At 38.6% G+C, this 12241-nt stretch overlaps 1 long non-coding RNA gene across 1 annotated transcript in view; it reads left to right on the top strand.

Moving 5' to 3' along the window:
- Positions 1-353: 353 nt before the first annotated feature.
- LOC116092379 overlaps positions 354-12241 on the top strand; it is an 18278-nt gene continuing 6390 nt past the window's right edge. The window contains exon 1 of the long non-coding RNA XR_004119233.1: positions 354-418. This is a non-coding gene — a long non-coding RNA (uncharacterized LOC116092379). The remainder of the gene's footprint in view (positions 419-12241) is intronic.

Below are 12241 nucleotides of genomic sequence, written 5' to 3'. Positions count from 1 at the left end.
ACTAAGGGGAGAGAGAGAAAGGTGTTATGAGAGGAGGTGTACCACGAACACATGGTGTTGTGGAGAAACAGCAGTTATGTGGGGAACATTCCTGGGGTGATAGCCAGACCAGCAGTTAGAAAAACAGACTAGGGGTTACCCCCCTAGTATTGTCAAAACCCAATAAAATAACCTGAGTCTCATTTATTTATAAACTAGTCGGGGATACGCCGAATTTGCTTGTACTACAGTGTAGCCTTGTTGGAGAAGATGCATCATGACTGGGGGTTTGGTTGGAGGTCTCAGAAGCCCATGTCAGGCCCAGTGTTTCTCTGTTCTTATGTTTTACAGATCATCTCACCTACTGTGCTTGCACCATACCTTGCTGCCCGCCATTGTGCTCCTTGCCATGTCAATCATGGACTGACTCTCAGACACAGTAAGTCAGTCCCCAATTAAATGCTTTCTTTTAAAGGTGGCCTTGACCTCACTGTGCTTCGTTACAACAATATGACAGTAACTAAGACAGGTCTTTATTTTTATTTAATTCCTATTACATTAAAAAAAGAAAAAGGAAACCGAGAGAAATGAATCGGTTTTGAGCAATAAAACACAGCCAGGAAAAAACAACAAAATCATGATAGTAAAAATCAGAAAGGAGACCACAGACCAGAAGAGTAGAAAGGAGCTTTTAAGGAAGGATGCTGAAAGGGTAATAAAATACACAAGATGAAGCAAGGGGGTTCTTAAGGGCAAAGGAGACAAGTGGGAGTGGGCAGGGCAATGAGGTAGAGGAACGAATGGGAGTGGAAGACCAACCATAACATATATTAGAAGGATAATATAATGAAACCTGTTATTTTATATACTAATTTAATTAGAAAAGAAGCTCTGGCTTCAAGCAAATATAAACTTCTCCCTACTTCTAATTTTGTGCTCTGGCCATGTAAGAAACCTATTGCTCCTTTGCCCCATCATTCCTGTAGGCACATATATGCATCGCAGTAAAAATTAAAACAAAACAAAACAATAAACAAAAACAAAACAAACAAAAAACCTATTCTAAAATAGAGCTAAGAGTGGGCATTACTTGCCCCATATGAAAGCCCCCTAATGAATGTATGTTTCAAGGTCAGCAACATACCGTAGAACTTGGTTATTTCCCAACTTCTATCAAAGGAATATTTTTGCAGTGTAATCTAAACACAATCCTCCTAAAATTACTTTTTGTTATTTTTTAATGTTTTCATGATATATGATGCACATGTATCAAAGGACATGTTTAAAATATACAATTTGCTGAATTTTGGTGTGGGTGTGTTCTTGTAAAACCAACACCATGTTCAAGATAATAAGCAAATTCTCTCGGCCAGTGCAAAGACAAAGTAGGTAAAAGAGCAGGCTGCCAAAACCAACCATGAGTGTTTCATCCCTGGGATCCACACTGAGGGAGGAAAGAACTGGCTCCTGCAACTTGTCCTCTCTCCTCCACACACAGTAACATCTGTGTGTGACACACATGGATGCACACTACATGAAAATACTAATTTACTTTTAGAAATACTAAAAATAAATGTAACTTTTCCCTTGATAGTCCATCTCTCATGAACCTCTAAGTGCCCCTAACCCAACCAACTGCTGACACAGTATTCTCTGTCTTTGTAGGTGCCAGCATTATGCATTTTCTGGCTAGAACCATACAGTGTCTGGATTCTATTACTTAGCATATTATCAAACTTTTATCTGTTTTTATGTTTTAAGAGTTATTCCTTTTTATTACTCAGTAGTATTTCATTGTACATATCTACCACAAATGGTTTGTCTACCCATCTGTAGGAAGACATTGTGATTGCTCCTAGCTTATTGCAAATAATATGTAATTATTCTAGTGAAAAACCCTAAAAGAAAAATAGAGCTGACAAGTGATGTTTCAAATGTAAAGAAGTGATCCCACGCTCTAACCCACTAGCCATTTTTAAAAACTAAAATTTAAATCATAATTTGTCTTTTTCAAAGATATTTGTGAAGCATAGTGTACTGATGGCTACCACTGAGTTAATGATGGCTACCACTGTGCTAATGATGGTCACTATTGAGTTCTTTTCTTAATGTATCCATCACCAACAAATGCTATGTTATCAATCTCTCCGTATTGTTTATCTTCTATCAGAAAGTTTATAGTTTTTAAATAGGAGTTAGGGAGAATGCAAATATAAATGTGAGAAAAGATGAATATAGAGCAAAAGCAAAATCCTGAATTTAGAAGAATTTAAAATGTAGCAAATAGATAAATGAAATTAGGAAATAAAAAGAAAAGGAAAGAACATGATTGTTCCTGGGTATGGTGGAGGAGAACATTTATTATAGATATGTGGGAGAGCATAGGCAGAGACAGACAGATCTGGGAGAGTCCAGAGTAGACGTGACCAGACCGAGCTTGGTCATGTGGGTGGGTGGGGGAGCAGGAGAACGGGAGAGGGAGAACCAGGTGCAGTAGCCAGGAGGCCAAAGGTACAATAGGAGATGGGTAACCAAAATGTCTGGATTTTATAGGGAAGAGCCTCTGGGGAAAGGGAAGCCCACACCCTGGGCTGGAGAGTTCAGGGTAGAGGGTGGGGCACGCCCGCCATACCCTGTAACAGGTAAGGACTGAGGGATTGTGGGAGAACCTGGAGGCCAGGTTTGCTTTGATATGTTAAATAGACACCTCAGTTAGTTGTCCTAACCTGAAATTTAGCAGATAAACTCTAGTCCTAAAGATGGCAAACATCTGTGGATAATGATTAAAAAAATTTTTTTTAAGTATTCAATAAGAAGAAAAAAAGGAGGTAAAAGATAAAGACAAACCAAGATAAATAATTCTATGTTGAAAAATCTAGAGAAAAATTGCATACTTTCTTAGAAAATGAAAATTAGCAAAATTGGCCCCAGGATTCATATTTTAAAAATGAGGCTAACAAGGGATGGAAGACTTTATTACATTTTAGTAGATGTTAAGGTGACACTGAAACTAATGAATGATTGCAGAGCTGGACTGGCCAGTCATTTCCACCTTAACTCTGTCACAGAATGCTTGGAATGCTTCATTTCTCAGTTCAGGAAGTCAATAGGGAGCAAAGACCCTGCAGGAGAGCTCAGGTTTCACATATAGTACCAGAAGTCTCTCAAGTCATCAAGTCAACAAATTACAGGGAAAACAAAAATATCACACAGATATTGCTAAGGGAATAAAAATCTAAAACAGGAGTAAGAAAAATAACAGTGTGTTTTAGCTTCAAACACCTGACAGCCAACATTAGCTAAGTGAATAGCTAAAACTGTAAGAGGAAGATGTCTGGCACTTTCTCCATTAATCACTATTATATTAGAAACTCTAGTGAATTCAAGGACTCCAAAATTTCCTTCAAAATGACTTATAATTGTTTCTTCTCACCTACAAGGCAAAATGGATCATAGAGGTTAGTAAAGAAAAAATATAAAGAAATCTTTAGCTAATTAGAAGACATATATTCAATTGTCAACAGAAATAACCAACTAGAAACAAATGGTAGAATCAATGTTTGCATATTAAAAAGAAAATCTACAGAATAATTTCAGATAAGTATGAAAATATGACAAATGATTTATGTGAAGAAAATTATAAATCTCACTAAAAAGCACAAAACAAATTCACATTATGAAAGAGATGAGTCCATATATATATACTTTAGTGGCTACTCCTGGTTGTCAACTTGACTATATCTGGAATGAACTACAATCCAGAATTGGAAGGCTCACCTGTGATCCAGATCTTGAGGTTGGGAGATACAAGTTTCTGACCTGGATCTTGGCATGGAGATCTTGAGACATAGTGGCTGAATCCCAGGAGACTAACATAAGGAGATCTCTGAGTTCAAGTCATTTGGGAAAAAGCAAGTCCCAGATCCAGGTGTCATGGTGGCACACATCTTTAATCTGAGCCACACCTTCTGCTGGAGACCTACATAAGGACATTGGAAGAAGGAAGATCCATTCTTCATCACCTGCTTGTCTTGTGGGACTGAGCAACTGCAGATCCTTGGTCTTCCATTCACAGCTGCAGTCCACATTCACAGACCATTGGGGAGTTGGACTACAGACTGTAAATCATCAACAAATTCCTTTACTATAGAGACTACCCATAAATTCTGTGATTCTAGAGAACCCTGACCAATATATACACACTGTGAGAGACTAGAAATCTCCCAGGTGCATCAAAAAGACTTATGTATTTAAACATTTGGTGCTCAATTAGCAGTGCTTTTAGTGAAGTGATGGGATCTGTAGGTGTGGTCTTGCTGGAGAAGGTCCATCACTGGAACCAGCATTGGGGGTTTCTAGCCCTGTTCCACTTTCAGTCGACCCTCTCTGCTTTCTATGTGTGAAGGTATGATGTCTGAGATCCCTGCTCCTGCCACCATGACTGTGGCTTGCTGCCATGCGTCCCTACCATGGTGACATCTTAGCCCATGAAACTGAATATTAAAATAAATTTTCTTTCTTTCTTTTTTTTTTCAAGTTACTATTATTATGGTTTTTTTCCTTTTAGATATTTTCTTTATTTACATGTAAATTTCTCCATTCCCAGTTTCCCCTCCAAAAAAACAAAGAAACAAACAAAAACAACCAAAACAAACCCCTGTTGCCTCCCACTTCCCCATGCCTGCCACCCCGCCCTCTCCCACTTTCTGGCCCTAAGAGTGGATACAGAAATTGTGGTACATCTACACAATGGAGTACTACTCAGCTATTAAAAACAATAAATTTATGAAATTCTTAGGGAAATGGATGGATCTGGAGAATATCATCCTGAGTGAGGTAACCCAATCACAAAAGAACAAACACGGTATGCACTCTCTGATAAGTGGTTATTAGCCCAGAAGTTTGGAATACAGGAAGAACAACCCACATTCCACAAGGAACTCAAGAAGAAGGAAGACCAAAAGGTGGACATTAAATTTTCTTTCTTAAGTAGCTTCTGATTATAGTATTTCATCACAGCCACAGAAAAGTAATTTATACAGTTATGCCACCCACTATTCACAGAGTTCTTACAAATTAAATTAAAATTTTAATAGGAAAAAATCTACATACATTTTATATAAATTTAATATGGATTTTACAGACTCATAAATATATACAAATATATTAAAATAAAACTTTGTATCCATTATATAAAATAATAAAAGTATAAAAATAGGAAAACTTATGATCTAAAGCAATCTGAAGATGTGCAAATGCTAATAAAGATTAAGCATAGAAAATGCTCAAATTCTTCTGTAGTCAGAGATAAGAGATGTAAGTGACATCAACTTCACTTATAGGACTCAGACTGGGGAGAAATCAATGCATGTACACCTCCTACTGGAAGGAATGCAGAAGAAAGTCTTTCTTTAATTTTGAGTGGATATGAAAATTAACTTTAGGGTCTTTTTCCAATGTTGTATCTCAAGCAATACTTTATTGAAATTCAAAGTACAAGCCAGATGTGGTAGTACATACCTGTAATTATAGTACTGGAGAGGGCAAGAGAGGAAATTGTGAGGCCCAGTTCAGTGAGAGCTACACTTTAAGTTCCTGTCTTCAAAGCACATGAACCACACACGCGCATGCACAGCCCCCCCCACACACACAAGGCTCAAAAAAGAAATGAGTAAATAGATAAACACACACTCATAGTACTTTAACTCTCACACCTGAAGAGTGTAGCACTGAGAGACAGAGTACATAAGAAAGAATGTGCCAGTTTGTTTGCTATAGTTTGGAGTGTTGAAAGATTGGGAAAATTCACTAGTGGAAAAACTAAACATTTAAAATATAAATAAGGCTGAGCCACAGCTCTCTGCACCCAAATCCCTCCTGGAGAGAGCTGATCTACCAGGAGTGCTGTCACTCCTAAATTCACAGGTGAGACTAACACTTTTGCACCAATAACTGGCCTAAGAGGGACCCACAGGGCACAGGAACTGTGAAGCAGCCAGGGATAGGATCCTTCTGGTCACCATCTAATTCTGTGATCCCTGCTCCTGCCACCATGACTGTGGCTTGCTGCCATGCGTCCCTACCATGGTGACATCTTAGCCCTAGAGCTAATTCTGTGACATAGCTCTCCACACCCAAATCCTGCCAGAGAAAACTGGTCTCCAGGAGTGCTGACACACCTAAGATCACAGGCACACGGGCTCATAGGAAGGGCAGGCTACAGTCAGAGACAGCAAGACCAGCGATAACCAGAAGGCTAGAGGCAAATGCAAACCTAAGCAAGAGAAACCAAGGCTACTTGGCAACATCAGAACCCAGTTCTCCCACTACAACAAGCCCTGCATACCCCAACACACCGAAAAAGTAAGATTCAGAGGTAAGATCACATCTCATAATGATGATAGAGGACTTTAAGAAGGACATAATAACTCCCTTCAAGAAATATAGGAGAACACGGGTAAACAGGTAGAAGCCCTTAAAGAGGATACACAAAAATCCCTTAAAGAATTACAGAAAAACACAAACGAACAGGCGAAGGAATTGAACAAAACTGCCAGGATCTAAAAAAGAAAAATTAAAAAAAAAAAAAAAAAAAGCTGGGCAGTGGTGGCACACACCTTTAATCCCCAGCGCTTGGGAGGCAGAGGCGGGTGGATTTCTGCGTTCGAGACCAGCCTGGTCTACAGAGTGAGTTCCAGGACAGCCAGGGCTACACAGAGAAACCCTGTCTCGAACAAAAATAAATAATAAATAAATAAATAAATAAATAGAAACAATAAAGAAATCATAAAGGGAGACAATCCTGGAGATAGGAAAGAGATCAGGAATCATAGATGCAAGCATCACCGACAGAATATAAGAGACAGAAGAGAGAATCTCAGGTGCAGACGATACCATAGAAAACATTGACACAACAGTCAAAGAAAATGCAAAATGCAAAAGGCTCCTAACCCAAAGCATCAGGGAAATCCAGAACACAATAAAATATTGATACCATGGCTAATAGTATAAAGCGCTGGAACTCCAGTAGTGGGCATGAATAAACTTCCACACTACCTTGTTAGGAAGCAAAATGACTAGAATTAACATGTATGAAAATTGCTAGAAACAGTGGCAAACCTTATGTGTGTGTGTGTGTGTGTGTGTGTGTGTGTGTGTGTGTGTATTTGTGTGTGTAACTAAGTAAGTAGACCAAGGTAAGTGCTTCATTCTCCCTTTCCATAAAGCAGATATGCACATGGACTTAAGAGCTCCAGAGATCTTTCCAGAAATGGTCCCCATGAAAATAAAAGAGGAAGAAGCCTAGCAAGCTAAAACCTGCCTGAAAATATATTTGTATCTGTCGCAGTATCAACCAGTTTAATGGAGATCATCGGAGGGCAGGGCATCCTCCGGAGCAGCCTTACACAGCACACAGGTGGCCGTGTACTCTTCTTGCCCCCACACACTCAGTCATTGTCTGGGATGCGCCACACCAAAGAGTACGGCATCAACACCAAGGCTAAGGTGTCAACTGAAGAGCTAGGAGCAGGAGGCCTCAGAGGAATTCAGTCTCTGCAGCAGACTGGGGACTTGCTGAAGGGAGGTAGACCCATGTTATATCCATGCAGGCACTTTCGAAAGGAACAAAAGTATAAGCTAAGAGAAAGTGGGAGAGGAAATTTAAAAAGGGGAAAAAATATGGTGTTCTTTCATTCCCTTGCTCTTATTTAGGGATTAATCCTACATGCCTAGAACAAAATCAATTAGAAAAATGGTTTTTCTAGTCCACATGCCCCAGAAAGAGACAAGGCCATCTTTGCAAAAAAAATACCAAATGCTTTTACAGAGTGATATTAAAGTAGTTGGTATCATAAACTTTACATGAAATTATGTGTGTATGTTTGTGTGTGTGTGTGTGTGTCTGTGTGTTCTGTGTATATCTGCACAAAGAGATACAGTTGTGAGATTTCAGGACATTTTACTTTTCTTCTATGTAAATTAATGTGTCTCCTGAAACAGTCCTTTAAAAAAAAATCAAGCATTATTTATATAATATGAAAAAAGCTAGTTAAGATAGGTTCATCATAAGAAATGAATCCTCAGAACTCTGGTAGCCATGGCAACTTATATGCTATAATAAGAAAAGCTAGCTAGGACACCTCATTAAACAAAACAAACTGAAACTGACTTGTCTACCGAGACCCATTGTGTAGTCTGAGAAATGGTCCAAATGAAAGCTACCGAAAGAGGCCAGGTGCAGCCCCGAGTCTTAATCCCAGTTAATTTCATCTTCCTCTGATGGATGCCTTTTCAGTTAAACAGTAGCTGCTCTGTGGAAAGTGCAAGGTGCTGAAGAGGAGAGCAACATTCAAATGGTTGCCCTCTACTCTGAGACAAATAACGGAGGACTCTATGAGTCCCTCCTGACCTCATGGGAATCATAAGAGTCACAATTATGTAGAATGCTGAAGTTTTGACTTACTGGGTCAAACATCTTTCTGTTTTGAAGTTCTCAAATGGAGCTTTAACTATTAAGTTTAATAATATTTGCAGAAACATATTTCTGCAGAACAATCAGGGCATACAGAAAAAAAAAAAAGCTAAAATGTTAGTTCCATCCATTTTAGGTTTTCCTACTTGGTCACTAGGAGGCTCCTTTTTCATAGTTTGCTTTTCAATCATCTTGTATGAGAAATTCTCCAAGACTACAAGAAGACAAAGGAGATTCTAAAGGCACAGCAGAGGGGATTACTAGCTAATATGGCCTCAGGTGATAGAAGGTACACCAGCTTCTATGGGCAGGGATTCTTAATATACAGAAGTGCCCACCTATCCCTGAAGAGATAACATGCAAAATGCAATCTCTTAAGTAGGGGTCACAGGAAATAACTGCCACCTAAGAGCTGAGCAACTAAGTCTAGTGACAGACTGGACCAATTAAAATAAAATAGGTGGAAAGGGGACATTAACCAAGGGTTACTGGTCAATTGGGCAAAGAGAAGAGGCCCACCCAGGGTGCTGACAGCCAGGTCACCTGCCGGGAATTAACAACTGCTGCTGGCATCACTGAGCCTGCAGGAGGCTTCAAAGGGATGCGAGGGTCTCGATCAGGCATTAAAACTAAGTACAAGATTTAGAATTCAGAAAAGGCCTGTTCGTAGAGGGTGAAAGCAAACCAGTGAACACATAGCTACTAAGGGGACACATCCCATAGTCCCTCTCATAATTCAGTGGGCTTCTTTAGTTGCTGGGTGATGTTAGATGATTTTCTAAGTAAGACAAAATAAAATTCCAAGCAGATGTGTGTCTGTCCTGTACCTTATTTAGCAGTCCCATGATACATTTCAGCTTATTCTGATTTGGGGCTCTTGAAGAAGCAGAGGTTTTTCTACGACCCGTGTGTTTGATAAATGTGAAAGGGAATCTCTGAACATGTAGATGAACAAAATATTATTTCAGAAGATGAAAAGACGCCTCCGTTCAGCGTAACAATGATATTAGCTGGCCTGCTTCCACTGTCAGGTTCAATAGATACCTAACTGTGATTGTAAAGAAGTAGATTATTTTAAAAATGATTCCTTTTAGAAAAATAGAGCGGAGAAGAAAGCCACCTGAATACTCCATTCTTTTGATAAGGATTGATTTAGCTATTGATGTCTCCTGGGTGAATAAACAAAAATGCTCCAAGTGCAGATGGGGTTCCCCTTTATAAGACAGCTACAGACGTGCATATGTTGCTGTCTAATGTTTCCCTTTATATTGCTCCACTGTGTTTATATTATATAGTGCGTTACTCATATATGCGGTATAAATATGCACCATTAAGTAGGTATTACACTTATGTGAGTAAAGACTGCACAGGACACAATTTATGTTTTTTCAGAATCCACAGCTCCTTTCAGTTATTTAGACATAATTATATTTGAATAATAAGAAATCATTTTTGAATCAATAAATCACATGCATGAATAATGGAGCTTTGAAAATCCCAATCAGCCAGATTGAGGATGTTGTTATGAGCTTTACTGCCACCTAGTGGCACAAACCTGAAGGGACAAAACCAATGAGGAGAGCTAGATCCTTTGCTGCTTAGGAGCCTGTGGCTGTGTATCCAAAGGAGGCAGGTACTACAAAACATGAGTCTCTGTTCTTAGTGTGCAATGCATGGCTGTGCTGTACAAGCACTGTATTAGTCACCAACTTCTTTATTTTTCTCAGATGAAGGATTTGGAAGGAAATCACGTCAATAGAATAGAGCAGAGTTGATATCCAACTCCTGTTGCTTAGAAAGGGGCAAAAATCAGTCAAAATGTGTTCTACTTCAGAAATAAGTGCTGTCTACAAATTCAACAAATTCTCAAGCTAAAAATCCACGAGACACCAAAATTGGAAACACAAAAAATAGATTCTCTCACAAGTTTCATAATATTACAGAGCAAGTAAGTGATTGTATTATTATGAAGTGCCTAAGTGTATGTGTGAACTCAGAAGCCAACAATTCTGTTTCAAATCATTCCGATGTTTCTCCTTTCAAAGTATTTGCTGGATGCTCCAGGACAGCCTTGAACACCTCAGACTTGCTTTGTAACCCAAGATAGCCTTGAACACAAACTTCTTACTTAGCTTCCTGGGTGCTGGGATTACCTGATCTTACTATTTCCATGCCTACTTCCAGTTCTTTCTTTTTTCCCTTACTTTCTTCCTTCTTTCTTTCCTTCTTTTCCTCCACCTTTCCTCCTATCTTTCTCTTTTACCTTTATCATTTACAGTGCTTTAATGCTATTTACATTGTTTTCTCTTTTCAAACTCACCTATTTCAGGCTATATATATACATATATATATATATGTATATATATATATATATATGTATATATATGTATATATATGTATATGTATATATTTAAATATATATATTTTTTCTACATAGGCCTGAATTTCTGTAACTCACTTTATAGACCATAAAGCCCTCAAATTGAGAGGCAAATCTTCTCAAATGCAAATGCTACTACAATTGGCCATTTTATATATATAATTTAAAGATTTATTTACTGGTAGGTTTATGTGTGAGGCAACACACAAGTGCACATGTGTATGTGAGTGCACATGCCTATGCATATGCAGAAGCCAGAGGAGGAAGACAGCTCTTTGAAGCTAGGGTTATAGGTATTTAGCATACTCGGAACTTGCTCTCTGGGTGCTCTGATCTGAACTCCTGTCTTCATGACTGTGCAGCAAGCATCCATAGGAGTCAAACCATCTCAGCAGACTCCGTTTTTTTGCTTTAATCTCAAACCTACCAATTCTTTTCAGAGACTAAAACTTTCTTTTAAAATAATCACTTGGCTTTTGTAAATACTGGTCCTTTTATTAGCTACACAAAAATCTTATTCTGTGTTTAAATTAAAAAGGGGTTACATTTTAAAAACACACTGTGGAATCCGAAAGCTTGTGGGTTGCCAGACTGTGAGGAGATGTTAGAAAGGGTGTAGGAAGGTCAAAGGACCCAGCCACTAGCTTGAAAGAGCTTCCCTCTGCCAAAGCAGGACACTTTGTGTAATTAGGTAAGTAATAGCAGTATTGGTTTCTTGCCCAGAGTACAAGAGAAATATCATAGGCTCAGGCTGAGAGAATCAAGAGGTAAAGAAGAAATAAATAAATGAGGGAAGAAGGGAACCTCCACCTGGACGAGATTCTGGTTAAAAAGTGTAGAAGATAGGAAGAGGCTAGAAAGCCCCTCAGATAGGAAGCAGAGTGGTCCTCTCTGAAGTGGTCCTCTCTGAAGGCTACTGATAGGAGATGTGTGACAGGGGATGTCTGACTTGCTAGCCAGATGATTGAAAAACAGGATGTGTATGTGGTCTTAAAGGGAGCTACTTAATATTAAAGGACAGTTAACTCCATTTTTTTCTTCCTTCACCTAGTTAAATATAATGTTAGAATTTGACTATTTCTCTACTGTCCCTGCATACTAGTTTTTCTTTTAATCATGTTCCAAGTTTAAGGTCAACTTTTTTTTTTTACTTCTTATTCCTCTATAATCTTACACATAAATTATTTCTGTTTTTCTGAGAACTGACTGACCATAAAATATTTCATGCTATGTTCCAGTAACTGTTTGACCATAAACCCCTAACATGTACCTTTCCCATGATCATTAAAATAACTCTAAAATTTCACTTTTGTAATCACTTGCTATAAAGAAGTTTCCTACTTTTAGTCTTGGCTGTCTTCTTTCTCCTACTCTGGAGAAGACTGTAAATTTGACCTGGCTATACACAC

Source organism: Mastomys coucha, unplaced genomic scaffold (assembly GCF_008632895.1).
Source record: "Mastomys coucha isolate ucsf_1 unplaced genomic scaffold, UCSF_Mcou_1 pScaffold15, whole genome shotgun sequence".
In the NCBI taxonomy this organism is placed as follows: Eukaryota; Metazoa; Chordata; class Mammalia; order Rodentia; family Muridae; genus Mastomys; species Mastomys coucha.
Note: the sequence above shows the minus strand (reverse complement) of the source record. Positions and strands in the feature narration are given on the sequence as shown.